General features: G+C 45.7%; 1 long non-coding RNA gene across 1 annotated transcript; it reads right to left on the bottom strand.

Annotated features, from left to right (window-relative positions):
- Nucleotides 1-20,651: 20,651 nt before the first annotated feature.
- LOC144791144 (uncharacterized) lies at nucleotides 20,652-23,121 on the bottom strand. Its single transcript, XR_013602311.1, has 3 exons — nucleotides 22,623-23,121; nucleotides 21,111-21,161; nucleotides 20,652-20,878 (listed from the first exon to the last, which is right to left on the bottom strand). It is a non-coding gene; the product is annotated as an uncharacterized LOC144791144 (long non-coding RNA).
- Nucleotides 23,122-23,730: the final 609 nt, after the last annotated feature.

Below are 23,730 nucleotides of genomic sequence, written 5' to 3'. Positions count from 1 at the left end.
TCCTTCAGAAAATCTGGACCTATTCCATGCAAGGCCTTATGTGCCATACAGAGTTCTTTAAACACAACTCTGTTTTATATAGGCAACCAATGAGTTTCTTGAGCCCCTTAGATGCAGGCTTGTGTTTTCTGATGTTTTTCAAAAGACAGACTGTAGCAAATTGCAGCCTCTAGAGTTTCTTTAGCAGGCCTTGTTGCATACTCAGATATATGGCATTGCAATAACCATACGTGGTAACACTCAAGAGACAACCACTGTTGTCTGAAGATCCATTGGGATGTATAGAATAACTTTTTTTTCATTCATAAAATCAAGTCTAGAGTATAAATGTTTTAGGCTGGTACCTAATAAGTCAAGGATATGTAAGTAAGGTGTTTTTCAGGTTTTATTTTTCTGTCGAAATAAGCATGTCTATCCCAAAGCACGAACATGTGGTCCAATAGAAATATCGAAATTGAGCAGTATGGATTTCTGCCTTTGTATTTGGAACAGGACATGAACCCAAATATTGCGAACAAAAGGGAGGAATCTTCTGCCTAAGATATTAACTTATATTATTAATTAATTTTTTCTGTTTTTGGCAGACTGCTTCTATATTTCGATATATTTGCTATGACTCATTTTTGATTGTCAGCTTCTGATTGCTACTCATCTGTTATCAATTGTATCACTTTTACTTATAATCTGTATCTTCATTTGCTTCTTTATAACAATAAAATTCTTTTGAAATAAAAAAAAAAGGGAGGCACTCATTTCAGAGAACCTTATGGAGTTAAAATGATCTCAGCTTTTGGAGGAATCATCTTCAAATAGCTGTTCGCCATCCATCCCATGATTAAAGAAAGTGTGTATGTAATGGTGTTCGGTCTGGGTGACTCGTTCTGCAGACTGAGGGGGAGTTGAGTAGCATTCGTAAACATGTAAAAGCACAACTCACAATCAGAGAGCAAAACAGCAAATGATCTAAGACAAACATCACAGAATCTCAGAGATGGCTCCCTCCTGGGAGCACCACATTGCACCTTTAGAGGACGAGATTCAGTCTGACAAGAAAGATGATATCCAGCTCAACACCAGCCTCGTGATCTCCACCTCTTCATATTCTATGGTACACGAAGAAGGATACACTTGAATTTTCGTCTCCTTCATATTTTCAACTGCATTTCAACTTCTAGGAGGTTGGTTCGTCGGCCACCAACTGTGATAACTTTGTAAATTCTCGTTTGAAAAAAGAAAAACTATTCACTTTTTACTGTATAGTGTAGCTTTGTCCAACATAAGAATTGGTCCAGGGACAGGTATTTTAATGGCTCTTTCCTTCGAACCCATGCATGGTCTTTAGGAGATCCACTTGAGCACACCCACCCCGTTCTATTTGTGAGAAATACAGGGCAATGCCATAGTGATGCTGACACTGCCAAACTGACTAAGATTAAGCAACAAGAAGAGGACCCACTTGTCAATTTACTGGTGCTGGAATGGATCAAAGCAAACAAAAGGAGATGATGTCCGGAGTGCTGAATGTTTTCAGACGCTCGCCCCCAGTCACAGATCTGGGTTGAATCCATCATCATTCTTGACCCTGTACCTTATGGGAACAGTCCGCCCGAACTGCCAAGCCAGGTCGTCCCTGAACCGAAAACAAGCATCCTGGATTTGATGATAGCTCACTTTGCCACTGAAACAAAGCTAGCCTGGCTGATGAAGGGTGTTACACAGAAACCAGTCCCAGGATGCTTATTTCAGGTTCAGGGAAGACCTGGCTTGGCAGTTCAGGCTGGGCTGTTCCTATGAGGCACATGGTCAAGACTGATTTGTATATATCTGGGTCTGAACTGAGGTGGCAAAGTCGGCTAAAGAATGATGATAGATGCAACCCAGATCTGTGACTGGGGTGAGTGTCTGAAAAGTTTCAGCGCTCCGTCCATCATCTCCTTGTGTTTGCTGGAATAGATTAACCAGACTAGGTACATTCGCATATTTACATCCAACTTAAATGAAAATACATTAGACATTTACATAAAACATAAACAGTGAATACATTAAGGATACATCCAGTCAGTTTAGAATACAACAGCCTTTGGACTGGATTTGTTTCTGCACTCTTCCTGTGTTTGCAGTTCTTGCTAGCTCTTCTTGTAACTTTCTTATTAAGGTGTTCTGCCTTTGGCTAAGGCTATTTTCATTTGGTTATTGTTACGTGTGGTTTATTGTGTCCCACCATCTCAATTGTGCAAATGTATTCACCAGGGTACTTCTTTATGGGTGAATTTCCAGTTCAAAAATGTTTTATTAAAGAGACAACAGATTATTAAGGTTGTAACAATGCATTATAAATCTATTACAATAAAAGTGTATGAATCAGACTTATCAAAAAAGAAGAAAAATCAAACAAACTAAATGGAATATAAACATCATTAGAGTACAAGCATAATAGGAACATGTTAGGGGAATCAAGGTTGTTTCAGAACTTCCTGTTGGGATGGCAGAGGTTTAGAAGATTTTTTGGCACATGTATCAATATACAATATAACTGGTGACCACAGGTCCAAACGTTTCGATGCCATACGTAGGGGGTAAACAAAAGTGGTATCCAATCTATTATTATGGCAGACAGCATACCGCCAAGCTTTATAGGAGAGTTTTGGGAAATCTTTCCAATGAATAGTGATTTGCTGAAAAGCAATTGCTAAGAATAAATCAATAATCTTGACATTGAATGCAACATTCTCCCAAACAGAAGAAAGACTACCCAGGAAAACATGAGTAAAGGAAAAAGAAAACTTAGTATCGAAAATCAGGTTATTTTGAGACGATACTTGTTGCCAAAAGGTACAAACAGGTGGACAAGAAAATAACATGTGAATTAGATCAGCCTTTGATGTCATACGCGTCCAACACATATCTGGTGTATTCGAAAATCTTTTGTTCAAAGTAGCCGGTGTTATTAGGAGCCTATTATAGACAAAGAACAATGTTTGCGTTGTGTTGGCTGCCCTGGATGACCTGCATAGCTTAATCCATATGTTTTTCCAAAGGGATGTTATGTTATGTTAATTGGTTCTTATATAGCGCTGGTTCCCCATCTGGTCTCTTCACGGTTCTAGAGGAGAAAATTACAACAGACAGTGCGTGTGAGCTAGTGTGGGCAGGCTTATTTCGTGGTCAGTGCCTCCAAAAACAAAATAGTCTTACGTTTTTTCCTAAACGAAAGGAGGACAGGTTCCTTGCGCAGATTTCCAGGTAGATTGTCAAGAGCTGTGGAATCAAGGTGGAAAAGGCTATCCCGCCTTTACGAGTCGAGTGAAACAGGGGGATGACTAAATGGCAGGCTGCAGAGGGACGGAGAGTCCGAGCAGGAATATAGCTCGTCAGGCGATCCTTGATATATGCTGGGGCCTGACCTTAGATGGCCTTGTGGGCAATGCAAAGGCCCTTGAATGATGCTCGCTGCCTGATAGGTAGCCAATGTAATTTGGAAAAAAGTGGGGAGGCATGAGTCCGTCTGGGTAGATCAAAAATGAGGCGCACCGCATCGTTCTGCACAACCTGTAATCTTTTTATTAATTTCCAAGGCAGGCCGATGTAAAGGGCATTCCCATAGTCCAACCTGGACAATATTGTGGTAGAAACGATGACCTGAAGGGAGGTAGTAGTGAGGAGAGTGACAAGTTTCCGCAAGCACCTCAATATCCCTGTACAGGTACCAACCACTGCCGACACTTGATTGTTCATAGAGAGGTCGGCGTCGATTTTGATGGCCAGTCAGTTGCAAAGTCTTGTTCCCAAGCCTCTTCTATTTTGGACTTGTGTCTATCCACAGCTGCATCTTGCAAATATCCATAAATAGTGGATGCTTTAGGTGTTGTTTTTAATAAAGTACAAAGTCATGGAGAGGGACCTAAAATGGCGAGAGTGGCGTGTGCAGTGGGAAATTGAGCGAATGCATCCATAATCGTTATCTTGAGCAGGTTATATTTGTGAAAAAAGGAGGAAGGCAAACTAAAAGATTGGCTAAGTTGGTTAAAAGGTATAAAATTCGAACTGAAAAATAGCTGATGAATCCATATTAATCCCTTTTGTATCCATGTCTTCCAATAAAAAGGTTTACCTCGAATAGTTAAATTTTTGTTATGCCAAATCGTTGATTCAAGAAAAGAGTCCTTAGTGAGGTGAGTAGAAGGGGGTACAAAGTCGAGGAGTTTGGAGGTATGTTTTATTATAGGAGTAGAGAGAGATTGTGGCCTATGTGAGAAGGAAAGGTATTCATGAAAGGAAAAGGGGGATAAAAAGAGTTGTTCAACAGATGCCCATAGAGGATATTCGTCTGTGGAGTCATGCTACCAAAGTGAAGCTTGGCACTAAAGGAAAGCTTTCTGGTAAGACTTGCAATCAGGATAATAAACTCCTCCCTCTGTTTTGGGGCGTTATAATTTAAAAATAGACATTCAAGGTTTCTTCTTACTCCACAAAAAGGAGGAGAGGATGGAATTAACTTTCTTGAAAAGTTCAGCGGTGACAGGAATTGGAATATTGGAAATCGTATACAACATTATGGGTGTTAGCATCATCTTTATAGTGTCTAAATGCCCCCAACAGGATAAATATAAGAGGTGCCATTTAGCAATTAATTCTGAGATTTTTTGAATACATTTATTTATGCATAGTGTTACTGTGTCCGACATTGAGGAGGTAAAGTATAGACCAAGATACTTAATATGATGGGAGCTCCATGTGGATTTAGAAGCACTGAATTCCGTTTTAAAAGTGTATTTGGTCAGGGGAGAATTTCATATTTGTCATTATTCAATTTATAACCAGATATAAGGGAATATGACTGAACTTCTGCTAAAAAAGCAGGAATTGAGTTATCCGGTTTTGACGTGAAGAGTAAAATATCATCAGCATAGGCAGCAAGTTAAATATGGACATTCGAAGTCTGAAAACCATATATGTTAGGGTTTTGACGTAATTTAGACAAAAAAGGTGAAACGTGAAAAAAGAAAAGCTATTAAATGGTTCAGAGCATTCGAATAAGAAAATGATCCTTGTCTTTTTAATCTATTCCAGCACTGGTAAATTGATGGGTGGGTCCTCTTCTAGTTGCTTAATTGCTTTGGCCCTACCCAACCGCCTTAGGGCCAACCCGCATTTGCCTTCAAGCTGACAAAGATAACACCTCTGTGTCTATTATTTTAATCCATTCTGGGAGACGACTCCATTGGCCTTGATCCCATTGTCATCAGACTTTTCGAATTAGCTTATAATACTTCCATGTAAATCAATATTTTTAGTGTGGGTTACCTGCTACCTCTCTCATCTCTGGCCATTGCTCTGCTCCCTAATTAGGCTGTTCTCTTTCCCAATGAGCTGGTATTCGCACCTTCCATTACTGGAGGTGCAAGAGAAAGGGGCAAGTGTTTTGTAAGCTGCATGACCCCTGCGTTAGGTGAAGATCATATTAACAATGAGGTTGTATTTGCATATTGCCCTAACATTACCCAATATGTAATAACAGCTGTAAGAAATGGCACTCTTGGGACATTCAACACATTAAAAGTTTATTATGGAGGTTAACTGCATCCATGAGTAAGCATTGACTCCTTGACCTGGTCACTCTTGACAACAAGAGCTAAATTAGGAGGTCATTTGTTTTAAACAATAACAGGTCATGCTTGTCACAAGATGTTCCAACACATCGAAATTCCCAGGTCAAGGCCCCAAAGAACTCGCCTGACAATTAGACCCTCAAAACAGGAGTTTGTACGCAATCCAATCATCTGAGTTATGCAAGAAATTCAGCTCATATTATTTACCACACAATGATATTTCACCAGACACATTCCAACAGCAAAAGTCTGACGAAATATACCCCCTATAAATGGTGGGAACAAAAGTGAAACATACATGATGCTAAACATTCTGAACAGATGTTGATTACCAAACCTGATAAATATCATGTCCTGGAGAACCAACAGTTCTGGGTGGAGTAAGTATGGCCCATTTACTCCACATAATGAAAGATGCCGTAAGTCTCTGGTTTTAGACAATGGTCAGGAGGTATTCAGATAAATTACCACAAATGCGTTTAAGTGCCTTTTGTGACAGTTCAAAGACCTGGTGGTTCAAGATGACTATGAAGGTAGATTATCTCTGACCTCAAGGCTAGAGAGTAGCAGTCTGCTCACTGCTTGTCAAGCAGGTATTCATCTTTCTGTAGTTGACCACCAGAAAGAGGAGAACTGGTTAAGTGGAGCACAGACCTAGGAAAAGAAACTTGCCAGCATCTCTTTCCAAGTTCCCTCTGATTCAAAAACTCCGACTCCTTCATATGGAATCCATCCCTTCCCTCCCCTTCCACAAGGGTATTAACAGTCAATCGCGAACGAGAAACTGAGTCACCACCAATGGTTGACATCCAAGGTCAGATAGCTCCCACATCTTTATGGTGTGTTATCACAATTCAAATCCCAAAAGTTAAACGGTAGTGCAATAAAGGAATTTAATAAATCTTGCTTCCAACCCAGAGGGCATGATAGGGGAAACTATCAACAAGGAACAAGTTTGTGTCCTCCCAAATACATGATGCTTACACCATGAGTACCGCAAACTCTACGCTGACACTAAGGGCCTCATTAGGATGGCGGTGAATCTGCATCCTCCGGGCTGGCGGAAGCCACCGCCGGCCCGGAGGATGCGGATTCACCGCCGCGGCCACATTAAACACCCACCGCCAGATTAGGATGGCGGTGGGAATGTGGTGGGACCAGCAGCGGACGGCAGGTCCGTCTGCCGCTGATCCGCGGGTTTTGCCGGGCCATTTGGTGGCGGTGTCTGCAAGACACCGTCAGCCAAATTAGGAAGCATGAGTAAACATGCTTTTCCACGGCGGTTTTTCCGCCGTGGAAAAGCATGTGGACCTTTGCTTCTGGGGGGGCCTTGCGGGCCCCCAGGGTAAAGGGGGGGTGGGGGTGCACATGGGGGGTACCTATGGTACCCCCCTGCATTTGCATGCACAAAGCGGCAGTCACCGCACGGTGCCTGCCGCTTTGTGCATGTCAATGTGAAACATGCTTTTTTAACCTTGCGGCGGGTGCTGCTTCAAGCAGCACCCGCCGCAAGGTTAAAGATCCAGGATGTGACCGCCAGGGTGGCGGTCACATCCTAATTTGCATGGAGGGACCGCCGCTGCCCATGCGGACGGTCCCTCTTCCTCGGGGGTGGCGGACGGACGCTGGTCCATCTGCCATCCTAATGAGGCCCTAAATGCATTAAGGCTGGTAGTAGTCCCAAAGCTTTCCATGATCTAGAACAGCTCTTGCAGCAAGATCAGAATTTATTTACAATCTAGTTAGGAGTCATCTTGCTGGACTGCAGGTCTTCCTGAGGCCATTCAGGTGATTTCAGCTCCTAGCTGATGTTTTCTCAGTGAGTGCCAATTGCAGGGGGGGCTAGCACCTTTTTTCTACTTTCTGATCCCCCATAATAAAAGAGTATGCATCTGGCATGCCGCTCTGTGTTTGTTCTGCGGTTGTATTAGATCAGTCAGGCCAGACATGAGCTGCCCCCTTCCCTAAGATGGGATTTGATGTTGCAATCTGCATGCCGACCAAACATAATTGGAACTTTATTATTGCCATCCAAGTATGGGGTGGTCCCACCAAAGCATGCAGAACGTGGTCTGTGCCACACCCCTGGCAAAAAAATGACGGATGAGGCCCATCCTGCAGTACAACAGGGATTCCTCCTTCACTGGCAGTGCCGAAGAGAATGGGACTTTGGCTGTGCCTTTCCCACATGTTGACAGCAGCACATTGAGGTGCTGCAAGCCATTAATGAGTTCAGGGAATACTTAATTTCAATGAATTTATTGAGGATTTATTAAAATAATTACAATTTAAGATGGCATTAAAGACACCATGCTTTAAAATAATTGAGCAGTTGATGTTGTCACAATAAAACATCCACAATTTAAGGAACGAAAGTTTAAGTGCATTGTGCATAACAGTTTATATGTCCAGCTTCTTACTTAGGGTTCTTAGGTGAAAAGCCTCTGGTGCAGTGAATAGTCAAGCTTTTTATTCAGCAGTCAAAACATGTAGATCCCTGGCACACCAGGAGCGTTTAGATTCCACTTAGCCAACAAATTACGGCTTGCCTGCAGGTGCGCACGTGCAATTCTTTATTTTTAAGAGAGCAGCTGGGCATGTGAATAAAATGTGGTTTACCAATAGTGAGTTTAGGATTTTTTTTTTTATCCACTCAGCCTATATTCTTGCATTCATGATTTCATAAACAGGGACATCCTTAAACCATTCCGGTGTCCTCACTCTTAAAATCTATGATGCAGCTGCTCACTGTCAGGAGCAATATAAAGAGGGAAAAAGACAACATATTTGAAGTAATACAACATAAAAAAGTTATTCAACTAAAAAAAAACATTATTTTGTATTTCCTTAACACCAACTTTGTTCGCAGTACCCATAGTGTAAACTTGGCACTGCCCTCTTAAATACGTGCACAATTATGCACAGAATTCGAATGCCCATCCTTTGGGTGTAATCTGTGATTTACACAGCTATGCTATACAAGTAACACAAGTTGTCAGTAATGGAGTAAAGGGAATTGGATCTGACCTCGGAAGCTTAAGGATGTTTGCAAATGATCTATTGCTGAAGTCACAAAAGCTCCTCTGAGGCTCCAGCAGAGTCACCCCCTAAAAGGAACAACCCCTAAACTATCACTACCTGCCTCTCATGGCTGTAGGTGCTTTTTTTGTACATGCTCCAATTTACTCTTATTACCCTTTAACAGCGGCTCTGAGTTATCAACCCTCAACGCTCAGTGCTTCATCCCATAGCTTGATAAAAGCAAAGACAGGGAGACAGAAAGGAAGGAATAAACTCAGTTTCTTCAACTTCCATGCAGTGGTTCACGGAAAGGCACAAACACAGAAGTGGCTGATTCATGAATTGATCTATTATTGTGATCTCTTTGGTAAATACTCTGCTTAGAAAGCCATTTTATAGTTTCTAGGAATGAGGACAGATCAAAGGTTGCCATTTAAGATCTTTGGGTCTAAAGTACAAATGAATGTTGTGGTTGCAAAGCCTGCCATTCACAAAATCAAACCCTTTGCAGCTGTAAAATCAGGAGTCACTATATGCTAAAGATACTTTGTGACCAGGACAAGTCATATCAAATTGCTAAATGCTTTTTGGAACCCATTCCAAATTGCAAAGGGTAGGTGGTGTGAAAGTTCAGTCCACCTCCTCCTCTTTGTGATTGGGAATGGTATGTATCAATGATCTGTCACTGCAATTGGTTTTGCAAACCATTAAACAGATACCGAAGTGCTATTCGGTGTAGCATCTCATTCACAGAGGAAGCTGACTACTGTATGCTCCCTCCACAAAGCCATTCCCTATGAATGGCTGTTCTTTAAAGTAGCCCAAGGGCTATCATTTTGTTAAATAAAATGCTCATACAAGGGGCCCCTCCTATATGTGGGCAGATGAGCTTCGCCCCACTGTTTTCTCGCAGTGCAAGAAGCAGAAACATAAAATGGTGATTTAAATACCATTTTATGTTTTAGCTTTTCGCACTGCGAGAAAGCAGAAGGAAGGGTTTGGTTGGGGGTGGGTGGGTGGATAGTTCTGCTCCAGTCAGGGGAGGAGTGGCTTGCCCACTGTTATGGGGGCTGACTGGTTAGGTCGGCCCCAGGGCCGACAAAACCAGTCATACGCACTCTGCATTTTCTCTATGTAGGCTGGCAGACGTCTGTGGGGTCGGCGTCTCAGCCAATCACAATGCTGCCATTGTGATTGTCTTAGTGGAGGGGATGGAGTCTGCCTGCGGCTGCTTCCTGTTGTACAGAGGACGGATGAGCAAACTAACCAAGCGGGACGGCATGGTAAGTTTTTTGTTTTTTTAAATTAAGTGCCTTCCCGCTCGCTCCCCCACCCGCAAGTCATACCAGCCGTGACTGGTTCATACGCAGGACATGCAAACACAGAGATGGAGAGGCTGAAAAATGTCTACAGCATCATAAATATTTAATAGGCAGGAGGTTTTGCAACATTTTGAGATGTCACTGATTATTACTTCAGTTGCAGTGCAAAAAGAAACAGCGGCAGCAAACAGTTGGTGTGAATAAACAATAGACAGGATTGCAGTGACCTGGGATTACTACATCAAGCTCCTGGTCCCTTTTACGAGTAGCACAGCATTGGTGGGTGCAAAACCCACAACCCAAATTAACATTGCTGTGTAGCAACACCCACGAGTACCATGAATTTATGAATTAATCCAACTGAAATGGGGGAATAACAAGGCTGCAGGGTTTTTTGCAGTGGAATTCCACATGTATTTGCTGTTCGAGGGGGGATAATGCTCACATTTATCACCTTCTCCAAGCAGGTGGTAAATGTGAGATGGCGGCGTTGCTGAGCCCGGCGGAGGGAATATTTGTTGGGATGGTACAGAAGGGACAGAGGAAAAGGGGTCACAAAAAATTCTCAAGTAGGGATGAGGGCAGAGGTCTAGCTGCTGTTGTAACTGAAGCCTTTTGTATTTTTACCAGCTGTAATTACAGGAAGCTGTAAAACGTCCAGAAGAGCGGTGGGGCAACGCCCTCGCATCTTTTGGACATAAAGAGTGTCTGTCAGGCTGAGTAAAAGTCAGCCTAACAGACACTCATTATTTTCAGGTCAGGCAGAAAGGAGCTAGACATGCGCTAAATGTGCAGGCTTCGGGCTGCCTGAGTTGAACTTTGCTGGACTGAGGATGTCACAGCTCCTGTGGGTTTGACGTCCTCAACTTTCCAAAGCTCCTCAAAGCTCTTCTCCTCATTAGAAGAGGGAGCATTAGTGATAGCTGCATACCTGCATACTTCAGATTTGAGCCCTGAAGTGCCCATGGCCGAGTGTCTATCACTGACACCTCATCACAGATCGGGTGGGGTCAGCAGTCTCTCTGACCCCATCCTACTCTGTGATGAGGCAGAGACTGCTGCCTCCTCTTGGTCAGCCAATGATGAGAGGCAGCAGTCCCAACTCTCCTAGCACCTCCGAGGCTTCCTTTCCGGAGAGCTGCAACAGGTAAGTTTAATTGACTGGTGCGTGTATGTATGAATGTATGTGTATTTGTGACTGAGATTCGTAAATGGGTGTGTGAGGGAGTCTGCAGGTGCATGTATGGGTGTACGTGAGTGTGCATGTGTGTGTCTGAGTCCCCGTGTTCCACTCTAAGCAGCACTTACCAGCTGCCACGGATTATAGGCCTGTAAAATACAGTTCGGTGTTCCCGCGCCTGGGAAAGAGGGGTATGGCAACATCCGCCCACTCATGATCAGCAGAATGGTATCCTACCTGGGGATGCTTCTCCACTTTACTCATAATGACGGCCTGGTATCAGAAGAAAGAGACTAATATCCAATTAGAAGCTTTCGTGTTTTCTGCTGATAAAAGTATGGGCTGAGCAGTTTGAAATTAGAACCAGTCTAAAATGTTGAGCCTGCTCAGGAGCTTTGAGCAACCATGAATGTGTCCGCGCTTTGCCTATGCCTTTGAGCTTCAAAGTTTAGGTGTAAAGTCACTGTACATGTGATCAAGGAAGCTGCTCACCTATCACCTGAATTAACACATCGTAGGCGTACTATTCTTGCCTCGCTCCTTGTCATCGTTAATCAGCTTAAAGTGGTGTTCATGTTCCAAAGATTTTCCATCAAATCTTTCAGTGTTGTTCTTTAGGTCAGATCTGTTTGCTTGCATATATACATTTGAAGCAATTAATGGTTTTTTATACCACTGTCATATTGACTTGTCACCTGACTGTCGTTTACGACCATGCTTACTTTCAGCAATATAAAACAACTACTAGAACATACAGAGAACCTGGGTATCACATAGCTAGAGAAGCGAATGTCGCAAAATGGTGTCAAGTAGCTGAAGTGGCCAGGCTTTCCTTGCTGCCCTCCTACCCAGGTATCTAGCTGACTAAGCTGACCTGAGGATGAGGCAGAATTGAGGCAGAAAATCTTGAGACTCGAAGATGGCATTACATGGCAGTTGCAGTGACTGGGTAGAGATGTTGACCGCAGCCAATTCAAGGCCTTAGAGGCGACAGCTAAAGACACGCATCATGAAGCATGTTAAAGGAGGCAGCCCTGTTTGATGGACAAGGCACAAGAAAAGTTGCAGAGCTCAGAGTTGCACGGGCGATGGAATGGCTGAGACAGCAGCAGAGCCCACATGCACATACTTAACTTACTGAAGAAGGAGTCTGGGGTGTATCAAGTTTAGCAGCAGAGTGAGAGGAGGCATGATCGGCCTCATGATGCAAAAACAACAGTTGATGGACAAAATGCAGAACAATGTCATACAAGCCATGTATTCCCTGGACCGGAATCAAGCATCCTAGGACTGGTTTCTGGCTATCAGCCGTCTTCATCCAGGATAGCTTGACTCCAGTGGCGTAGTGAGCACGGGACCCACGTCCGGGCATATGCTTCCCACATAGAGTGAACAGCAAAACACACAAGATGATGGACGTCATCTTGTGTGTTTTGCTGTTCTCCCTATGTGGAAAGGGTATGCCCAGAGGTGGGTCCCGTGCTCACTACGCCACTGGAGTCAAGCTATCCTGGCTGAAGACGGCTGATAGCCAGAAACCGGTCCTACGATGCTTGATTCCGGTCCAGGGAAGGCATGGCTTGGCAGTTCGGCCTGGACTGTTCCCATGAGGCACATGGGTCAAGACTGATTTGCATATTTCCATGTCTGAACTGGGGTGGCTTGGTGAGCAAAATAACGATGGATTAAACGCAGATCTGTGACTGGGGGTGAATGTTTTGCCATTGTGCAACATTCCGTCCATCATCTTGTGTGTTTTGCTGTTCACCCTATGTGGGAAGGGTATGCCGAGACCTGGGTCCCGTGCTCACTACGCCACTGGAGTCAAGCTATCCTGGCTGAAGACGGCTGATAGCCAGAAACCAGAAACCAGTCCTAGGATGCTTGATTCAGGTCCAGAGAAGACATGGCTTGGCAGTTCGGTCTGGACTGTTCCCATGAGGCACAGGGTCAAGACTGATTTGCAAATGGCCATGTCTGAACTGGGGTGACTTGATGAGCAAAATAACGATGGATTAAACCCAGATCTGTGACTGGGGGTGAATGTTTTGACATTGTGCAACATTCCGTCCATCATCTTGTGTGTTTTGCTGTTCACCCTATGTGGGAAGGGTACGCCCAGACGTGGATCCCGTGCTCACTAAGCCACTGGAGTCAAGCTATCCTGGCTGAAGACTGCTGATAGCCAGAAACCGGTCCTAGGATGCTTGATTCCGATCCAGGGAAGACATGGCTTGGCAGTTTGGTCTGGACTGTTCCCATGAGGCACAGGGTCAAGATTGATTTGCATATGGCCATGTCTGAACTGGGGTCGCTTGGTGAGCAAAATAACGATGGATAAACCCCAGATCCGTGACTGGCGGTGAATGTTTTGCCATTGTACAACATTCCGTCCATCATCTTGTGTGTTTTGATGATCGGCCTCATGAGTGAACTTCATGAGTTGGACGTTTGTGATTCCATCAAGAGCAAAAAGCGGATAATTGGGCTTCAGCTTCAGCGGTTTGGGTGCCTTGGATTGCTTGGGCTTTGGCACTATTTTGCTTACTGGCTGCAGGAAGCAAGAGCATTGTTGACTGCAGGTTGGACTATAAAAATGCCGATTTGAAGTACTCACACAGCAGGTTGGTCAGAGGGTGCAATATATACCAAGAAAGAAGGACTTTCCTTAGGGTCAACTGTAAAAAGAGCTGGCATCCCTACCCTACACCACGTGGCTGGTAAGGTGCTGCAAGCAGTGGAACTGAGTGCTAGTCCCTCTGAGAGGAATTAGGAGGGTGCCATAGACTAGGAATCTCTTATGGGCCCTGTAGTGTCCTGCTGGACACGTTTAAGTGTTTCACCTGGTGCTAACCCACACTGTACAACACCCATCACAGGTGTCACTGGTCAGGTGACCCTGCCAATAAAAGGGGCCAGGCACATGTGCCCTGGGCCAGTTAGGTAACCATATGCCTAGAGTTGGTTTCATGATTTCAGAACCATGTGGGCGTAGGGCCCACAACACCACATCGGCGAAGAGCAACCTGAGCAGAAGGCACCCATGGCATCTGCTGCCAGCACAACGGCCACCCTGTGTGCCCCACGGGTCGAAGCTAGAGGGTCCTCCTGATGGCTGCCGCATTTATTGGCCCTGCTGGGAGTGACCCGTCAAATGGGGAAAGTAATGGGGCCAGCACCGTGTTTTCAAATGTGTGCACACGGGAAACATCCTTTACAACGAAACTTTTACAACGCAGTGCTTTTACAACGCAGGTTTTACAACGAAAACCATTACAACACATTGCGCTGGGGGGCACTCTAGGATAGGGAATAGATTTAATTGACTATCCAACACCTTCCCTAGTGTCCACGGGGACTGGAGTTGGAATAGTAAATTAAACTATTCACTATCCAGCACCCCAAAGCGCTATGCGTTGTAAAGGTTTGCGTTGTAAAAACTGCGTTGTAACAGCATGCGTGGTAAAAGCATGCATTGTAACGTCATACATCCTGTGCACACAGCTGTTGGCACAGTGAGAGAATGCCCGACCCACATGTGAGTGAAACTTGGATCTGCGCTGCTGCGAGATAGCCCCTGCAGCTTGAGTGGGGCCAGCAAGAACTGAGCCCGCAGTGCTAGCAAGGCAGACATAGCCCCCTATGTCAATGCAGCGCTGATCAACCTGCTGTGGCTGCTAGAGGAGGACCAAGGAGGAGACCGATGAGCTGCCCTACTGCACCAGTGCTGCGTGGACCCCTGCACCAGTGCTGCACAGAGTTCCCCTCACCGGTTTCTACAGAGCACTGGAGCCCGCATCTACATAAGCAGCACCCTGTAATCGGTAAGCGACAGACACAATGGGGCTCGGTCACAGCAAGATATAAACCCACCCAAATAAGGAAATAGCCCACAATGCCCCCACTACCATGTGACACCAGCATCAAGGGGGGAGGAACTTGAATCAGCCCACGGCCGTCTACACCTGTCACCTCCCCTGCAAAAGAATGCACAGAGCGACTACAGTGGCCCATGGGTACACCAGCAGCATTGGGCGCCTTGCATGCAATAGGCCCGACTGGAATTTACATTGAAAATATGCTGTACTACCAGCCAGCAGGACTAAGATGTACTGATCGTCCTCAGTGGCCTGGTCGCCCTACAATCAAGCAGAAGAAACCAGCCGGAGCAACTTCTGTCAGCCCTACAGCAAGAGAATCACCCCATAGTGTGAGGCAGACTGTCCTGACCTCCAAAAATTACAGTGGTAGCATCACTTACCTAGCTGACTGGTGTGCAATTGTCTGACTGAGTCTGTCTTTGATCAAGTGAAAAGCCACCTGGCTGTACCCACAGTGCGATCCTCACTGCCCTGCCAGCTGCCATCCGTCAAGGAGAGGAGCTCAGTACAAGCAACAGCAGAGAGGAACACCGGCATGTCAAGTACACCTTGAGGCCCACAGCATGAGTAAAGTTGATGCGGCCTCCTGCTGTGCCCGGAAAAGACAAGGGAGGCCCGCAGCAGTCGGGAAGAGCTGCCTGGCCTCTCTGTGATTGCCCACAGAGCCACCTAAGTAGCCAGTCAGAGGCACCACACTTTAAGAAAAATAAAAAGGAGTTCACTGTACCGCACCAGTGGCTGGAAAGTGCGGAAAGCAAGGTGGGCCCAGCGTAATCAACCACTTTTGAAAATTCAGGCAGGCGGAGCCTCACACACCAAGAAATAGCCTGCAGTGCCCCCGCATACATGTATCCAGGCTGTGCAACGGCCCAGCAAGAAGCACACCGCTGTGCACATTGTATTCCATACTATCAGCAGGTGGGAGAGGCAGAGCAGTGTGAAGAGTGCTGCAGTGCCACTTACAGCCAAATTGAGACATTGTTCCAGATAATGATGGGAATCCGCAATTAAAGAGCCCCAACAAGGCAGAGACTCATGCGATGCATAACCTGCTATTGCATGGGTCAAAGCCCACACCAATACCTCCAGTGCCCTGCGCTCCCAAGCAGCAACAGCAAGTACACTGACCAAGTGGTATGCTTACTTCCTGAAGAGGAGAGGAATGTGGCTGCCCGAGGCCACCTGGTGGCCATCAAGAGGGCGGCCCCCTAGTCTCAGGTAGCCTCCCCCGCCCCTGGCCTTCAGTCGTCCACTCCTCCTCCCCAGGGAGGTGGAGCCCCGGCAGGAGAATGGGTGGACCAGCGACGCACGTCCAGGGCGGCAGGCAGGGCGAGGGGTATTTAACCTCCCCTCCCCAGTTTAGATGCCTCTTTGCCGCTCCGGACGCCGCACGACCTTCGTTAGGGACACTCTTTTGGAGACTTGTGGTAAGCTGGGCATACGCCTGTCCGATCCCCCCTCCGCCTACTCCCTCCTTCTTGTGAGGTTTGAGCCGGGCTAGGCGGCCTGCATAGCTGCGGACCGCTGTGGAGGCTGGGGCAGCACCGGGAGTCGGGGTCGCTAACCCGCGATGGGTTGGCGCTGGCGGGTGCTGCGGGCAGTTTCAGGCTATGCAGTCTCGGGGGTAGTCCTGTCCGGGGGTGGCCGCACCAGGATTTGCCGTATAGCTGGTGCTCCCTCGACGCAGTAACACTGCACTTGAGGGGATTGACGGGTAACACAATCGCCATGCTCTCCCCAGAGGCTCCAGTTAAATAGGCAGGACGCGCAATACCACTCCGACATGCCGCCCGGGACCCATTGCCACGGGAGGGCTTCAGCACCCGTTTTGACAAGGGAGATTCCCACTACACAACGGCGGGGCGGGAAAGTGGGTAGATCGGGGGTACCGCCTACACACTTCGGCTGGCAAGTCGCTCTCAGGGCGGCCTGCTCTTGAACAGCGAGAAAGGCAGGGTCACTTTAGGCGGTTTTGGGAGGTGGAGCGCAGAGAGTGATGTTCCGCCCACGCACCCCAGTAGCTTTCAGCCAGGGCTCCTGATGCAGGCGCCCACGGGACCCCTGGTACACTTCGCAAAATAGATGGCTCATTGGCAGTTCACAGGGGCTGTGAGTGCTTTTTGCAGTGAGCTAGGGTGGCTTCCCCGGCCATTGTGCGGTCAGGCCAGCGGCATCACCCGTGGCCGACCGTTGTGCTCAGTCACGGTACACTGAGCAACTGGTTATGCCGCAGTTTTGTATCGAGAGTAGACCACTTTGTTGGTCTTCGTAACATACCTTGTCACAGGGAGTCCTTGCTCCGCCAGGTTGAGGAGGATGTCGAATCCGGGTTACGATGGTATCCTAGCTACTATTGCGCGGCCATTTAGTTACACTGGATGCAGTGAGGTTATGCCACAGGGTGTATAGCGGGGCGAACTTTTTGGTGAGCTGCTCAGGTGCTTTTAGCATTTTCTGTTGATGGGGTTTAGGGACGGGGGTATTCTTTTCCTTCTCCATCAGGCTCGGACACCCTCGGCGCAGTAGAATATAGGGGGTATTCTTGGCGTCAGGAGGTTGCGCGCACGGTTGTTTCCGCCCCTCCCACGTCTAGGTATCACGGCGGGTAGGGCAGCGGGGTGTCTGTTTCTATTGTGGCTAGCCAGGCAGGGTGGCAGGACCTCCCGCTTCCCTTGTGTCTTTTGCTGTGCCCCCACTTGCTCACTGGGACTCCCCCTCGGTGGCGCTGGCAGGGGGCGAGTATCTTCCCTGGTCTGGCTCTCGTCTGGACTGCTGGTTGGGCAAGTTGAGGCCCTGGGGGGGAAGTGCGAGCCCAGGGCAGCCCAGGGCTGATCTTCACCCTTCCCCCTCCCTCCCCCCAGCCTGTGAGGCTTGATGCGAATTAAATAATCACAGGGGGATTCATGGCCCAAGCTCAGGAGATGGTGCTGGCTGTTGGGCCAGGGGAAGTATGTTTTATAATTGTCGGCGGACGTGGGTAATGGCGTCTGTGGGGGACCATATACAGGGACAGTATGTGCGACACTGTCCGGCGCACGTGGGTAATTACGTCAGTGGATGGCCATTTGCAATGGCATTAGGATTTCATTGTCCGACGCACGGGTGGAATGGCGTCCGGGTGTGGCCAACTCAATAGCATTAGGTTTACATTGTCCGGCGCACGTGTGTAATGGCATCCGTGCGCGGCCATCTACATGGGCAGCAGGTTCACTATGTCCGGCGCACGTGTGTATGGAGTCGGTGGGCGGCCATTTGCAATGGCATGAGGATTACATTGTCCGGCGCACGTGTGTAATGTCGTCCGTGTGCGGCCAATTACAATGGCATTAGGTTTACATTGTCCGACGCACGTGTAATGGCATCCGTGCGCCGCCATCTACATGGGCAGCAGGTTCACTATGTCCGGCGCACGTGGGTATGGAGTCAGTGGACGGCCATTTGCAATGTCATGAGGATTACATTGTCCGGCGCACTTGTGCAATGTCGTCCGTGTGCGGCCAATTACAATGGCATTAGGTTTACATTGTCCGACGCACGTGTGTAATGGCATCCGTGCGCAGCCATCTACATGGGCAGCAGGTTCACAATGTCCGGCGCACGTGGGTATGGAGTCAGTGGACGGCCATTTGCAATGGCATGAGGATTACATTGTCCGGCACACATGTGTAATGTCGTCCGTGTGCAGCCAGTTACAATGGCATTAGGTTTACATTGTCCGACGCACGTGTGTAATGGCGTCCGTGTGTGGCCATCTTCATTAGCAGCAGGTTCACTATGTCTGGCGCACGTGGGCAATGACGTCCGTGGGTGGCCATTTGCTTGTGCATGTTTTGTAGGTTTGTCCGGTGTAGGTTGTTAAAGTGCATGGGCAGCCATTCTGCTTCGTTTCTTTTTTGTGGGGGACACGCTTGTCAGCTTTTGAATTCTGCTATTTTGCGTGCAAGTTTATTTGCTGCTGGCCTGCGGAGTCGCCTGGTCAAAAAGGAAGATCATCCTGGAGTGATTCTGAAGTCATTGGATGACTTCTCCTGCAATTATCTGGGGACGTCATCCCAAACCATCCTGAAGTCTGCCCACAGGGGAAAAAATTTAAATGGGATGACTCTTACTGTAATCACAAAAACTATTCTAGGATGGTGTTCTGATGACTCTCTTACTGTAATCACAAAAACTATTCTAGGATGGTGTTCTGATGACTTCCACTGGCAGGGAGTGATTACCTTTTACAACTCCACGAATACTAATTGACAACTTTAGGATGAGTGTGAATTACTCTAGGATGGGCTCCAGACAATTTAAGGATGATTGTGGATTTTTCCTGGATGATCCTATTACTGCTTTAGGATGGAAGTGGATTACTCTGGAATGACCCCATGATAATTTCAGGATGAGTGTGGATTACTCCAGGATAATTTAATGATAACTCAAAAATGAGCATAGATTCTTTAGGATTATATTAGGACAACTACAGAATGAGCGTGGATTACTAGACAAGGACTACATAAGGGCTTTAAGATGGCTATGAAAAACTCTTGCAGGTTTTTATACCAACGGCAGGCCAAGTGTACATAGCTCCCAGGTGATTTAATGAATAACTTAGCGTGGCTGTGGATCAATAATAAATCCTTACGGGCTGGATTACACCTTAAAAATTCCATGTTACAAGCACATTAGCCGACTGCCAGTATTCCCTTGCAGGGTCCCACTATTTGTTTAGGAATATGGATTTGGTGGTAGGGAAATATTTAGAGGATCACCTCCTCAATGAACCTTCCTGTCAAAAACAGGCCTCTTGGATGCAATATGCCCTCTTTATACAATACCATGAATTATTTGCAATGCCATGAGTTCTAAAGTAAGGCCTAGATTTACAATAGTGTCACTTAACGCAGCACAACACCCAAATTTGCTGCGTTGCATCACAGGGAGAGAGCAGGAAAGTGCCATGTCTACCCCTCTCCCTTGCACCACTGCACCATTAGGCAGTCGAGCACCATGCATATGGGTTTGCACTATGGTGCAAAGGTGTCTAGCTTAGATTTTTTACTGGAAGGGCCCCCTTGCAGAACACAAAATACTATGCCTAGAAAAACCTGAAAACTTTTCCCATGTGGATGAGTGTTGTAACAAATACCAATTTGCTCTGGTTTATAAATCCTGAAAAGATTGTGTGTCAAGTCCGCATTATAAAGCTTAAGCAAACCAAAAACAATACTTCCATAAATCTGGTCCCAATTATAACATCAATATTCTCCTACTCTGGAAAGATTATTTTTTAAACTCTACTGTGAGATGCGTTCACTGTACAAAATAAATCTTCGAAAGATTCCTTCTGGCTAGCTTTGTGCTGTAGCAAGACCATATGCATACAAAAGTTGTGGCTTCAACAATGTTATATTTTGCATTCAGATAAGATTAACAACTTGGGCAGCTACTCCCATACTCCTGATTCACTGGGACTTGCCTTACTTTGAGGTACAGCGCATTAGCTGAAGCGGTTTAATGTGGTGACCAGTGGCAAAAGACTGAAAAAAGTAATAATTAAATGAAAAAGCATCAAAGGGGATGTGTTAAGATGTAATTTTATTGATCTAAAACACACCTGTGGCCTCACAGGAGCCAGGATACTGAACAAGAGAACATAGAGAAAGTCCAGGACACTGTTCAAGAGGGGAAAAATGCCAGAATAATACAAAAAGAACAAAAAGGCTTAATGAAAGCCAGCAACTTCAATTTTTGTTTTTAGATTCAGAGTTTTCTTTAGTCCTCTTCCAGTATTGCAAATCTTTATAGCCAGCTTCCTTCTCATAGTTCTGTTTTCCAGTGATGGCCAGCCTTTATCCGTGCACATAGACTTCAAAGAGTCTGGAGGAAAAAGAAATTAACATACATCAGTATCATGTTAACACCACTATTTTAGGTTTTTAATAGGACGGGGCTGCCTTTAAAATATTCCAATCCATTTATTTCATATAGTGTGCCCGATGAGATATGCTTACAAGGGTTCATAAGTTTAACATTAAGGTTACTTGGTCAAAGAGGTATGGTGAGAGCAAGGCATCGAAGAAGAGGTAGGCAGGAGGTAAAGAAGACTCACCTGTCCAAGTGAAGAAACTGCTGCTGTTCACCAGACGCTGTCACACTTCCTCTGCAAACAGAAAGCAATCAATACCAGATTTCATTTACAAAACCATCATGGAGGCAGCCATGTTGAGCCTGAACTCTACTGACAGTATTCTTATTTGGAAAACAGTCTAAAGAAATACCATACTGACCAGAAATCCAAATAGGAGCTTACAACCAAATGGTAGGAACTGATCTAATTATTGGGAGAGCTGAAATTAAATCCCAACTCAAGGCTATGTGCCAGATTTGCATGTCATTTGTAGCGCAAATTCTCAATGAGTAACAACCCCCTCCCCCATTGCTCTTTTGCAGACTGCTGTTAGTTAAGTGTGAAGGTGTCCGTGTACAATAATATGATCCAGGACCACATATGCAAACATATATTTTAACACTGTATGTATATTCATGTATTTTCATAGTCATAAATCAATCAGAGTGGAAATTGTGCCAGTTGTGGCTGGGTGTGGTTCTGCTTGGGCAACAGAATCCCCCAATACTAGTTGACAAGTGCAAACAGAGCCATGAGGCCATGCCTAGTAATAGCAAAGCAAGGCAAATTTGCCCCATGGCACTATTCACCGCCATGCGGAATGGGGCACTGACCACATAACTTAATGGACTCATGATTATTAGGAACAGGGCACAACTCTGTGTTCCAGACCATGGACAATGGATATATAATGTCAGGCCACCTGTTGCTATTTCTTTTTTCAGGCTGTAAGTTGCTTAGTCTTACTGGCTGAGAAAAACTTGGAAAAACTAGGGGTTCACTATATATTAGCACATGGACATACTTTTTTTGCCACGGTAGGATGAGTAAGGTAATATCGCTGCAAGGGTTCAAACATTTTTGTAAGACAATCTCAATGCACAGCCACAGTTGCAGTGGCTTTCACATGGCCAAGTGATGGTGCAGGTCTGAAATAGACGTCTAAGACATTCAGAGACAGGAGAGAGATATCCTATGTGTTCTTTTCCAGCTTGAGGAAGTGAGAAGTTTGGCATTTAACAGTTGACTGATTCTATGTTGTCCCTTTACAGTTGCATGACTGAGGCACCAATCCCCTTCACCACTCATTCAAACAAATATGCCTCTGGAAATACTATCAGGGCCGATTGATAGCTTTCCAGGAGACCAGTGTTCTATCTGTTCCATAACTATCAAAGCATTTCAAATTTGTTAAACAAGGATCCATTCTACATCCTTTCAGCATCTAAAACAGGTAATATTGAAGATGGCTATAATCTACGACACAAAAGCTGGTTCACAAAAAATAAGGCCCTAAACACCCAGCATAAGGCAGAACAAGGCTCAAGGAGAGCAGGGTGCGGCCATTGTCGGTCAAGCCCGCTCCTATTGCAGACAGGGAGCTGGGTGGGGTCAAGTGTGGATAAATTGGTTGGTCCGTGACAAGAACGTGGTTCGCATTCAGTTACAGATCTGCCTAGCATTTCCCGCACTCCCTTTGTGTTGTCTACTTACCTGCTCGGGCCCTGTTGTCCCACATTCAGGAATTCGTGGTACCTTGATTGGACGTCTCCGACATGTTACGGCTCCTTTACGCGGGTCTGCCTCTTACAGGTCGTTGATCTCTTCTTCCGGGTTCCTGTCCACATCCATGTCCCTTGCCAGAGGTACCTGCGTGTGTAACTGTTTCTTCGCGCCAGAGTTTCTTCTGCCTCTCGTCCTGTAAAGAATACAATGAGAGAAGAAAGATATATTTAACCAAAGAATCCTCGTCTATCAGGTATATGATAGGATGATGATGTTATATATGGTTACAAGGACTCAGTTACTTATCTGATTTATCTGATAAACGCACAGCGGAAAAACGGTTATTCTTTTGTTTTCCGTATTTAACATGGGCTGGAAATAAAGAGAAAATAGATGCAAGTTAGTTTCCTGATTTCTTAAGGAGACGCTATATTCTTATCTGACCCAGCACCTTTTTGTGTAGATTTTTCATATTACATCCTATCTAGGAAAATATGATTTTTGTCTAGTATTAACTAGGATGTATATTTTGGGGGTCTAATTGATGGCTACAGTGGCATTTGTTAAGGTTAGTTTTTTTGCAATTATACATATAACTTCTTTTACCATAAGGTGAATAACTAAGCTCACAAAAAAAGGGCTACTGCCCATTCTGCAGAACCAGGCAAACAAAGATGTGGGCTCTTAGCCATGCTGCAGAACCAGGCTAAGAAAAAGCAGGGCCCTGGCCGAAGGTGCATAACATAGACTCAAATACAATATACCAGTGCTTAGCTGCATAGAACATATTTAATTCATGCTACATACACTAGATGTGGAGCACTGATCTGTGCCAGACACAAGACCTCACATTTATAAGGGGTCACTGGTCCGTGATTCATACTCTGGCTTCACCCACAGAACTAGCCTCACCCACAGTAATGTTTAGGGGGACAAAAGAACATTAAATAGTGCCACGTTTTTTGGTTTGCGTTCAGTGAAGAAGCCCCGATACCAGGTGTAGGAGCTAGTTGAGTTACAGAAGGACAGCATCACAATATACAAAGGTTTACTTTTTGCTTTTAAACACCCTTTTTCCAATATAAAAATAATTATT

This window comes from Lissotriton helveticus, chromosome 11 (genome assembly GCF_964261635.1).
Source record: "Lissotriton helveticus chromosome 11, aLisHel1.1, whole genome shotgun sequence".
NCBI classification, from domain to species: Eukaryota; Metazoa; Chordata; class Amphibia; order Caudata; family Salamandridae; genus Lissotriton; species Lissotriton helveticus.
This window is presented reverse-complemented; position numbering and strand designations above follow the sequence as displayed.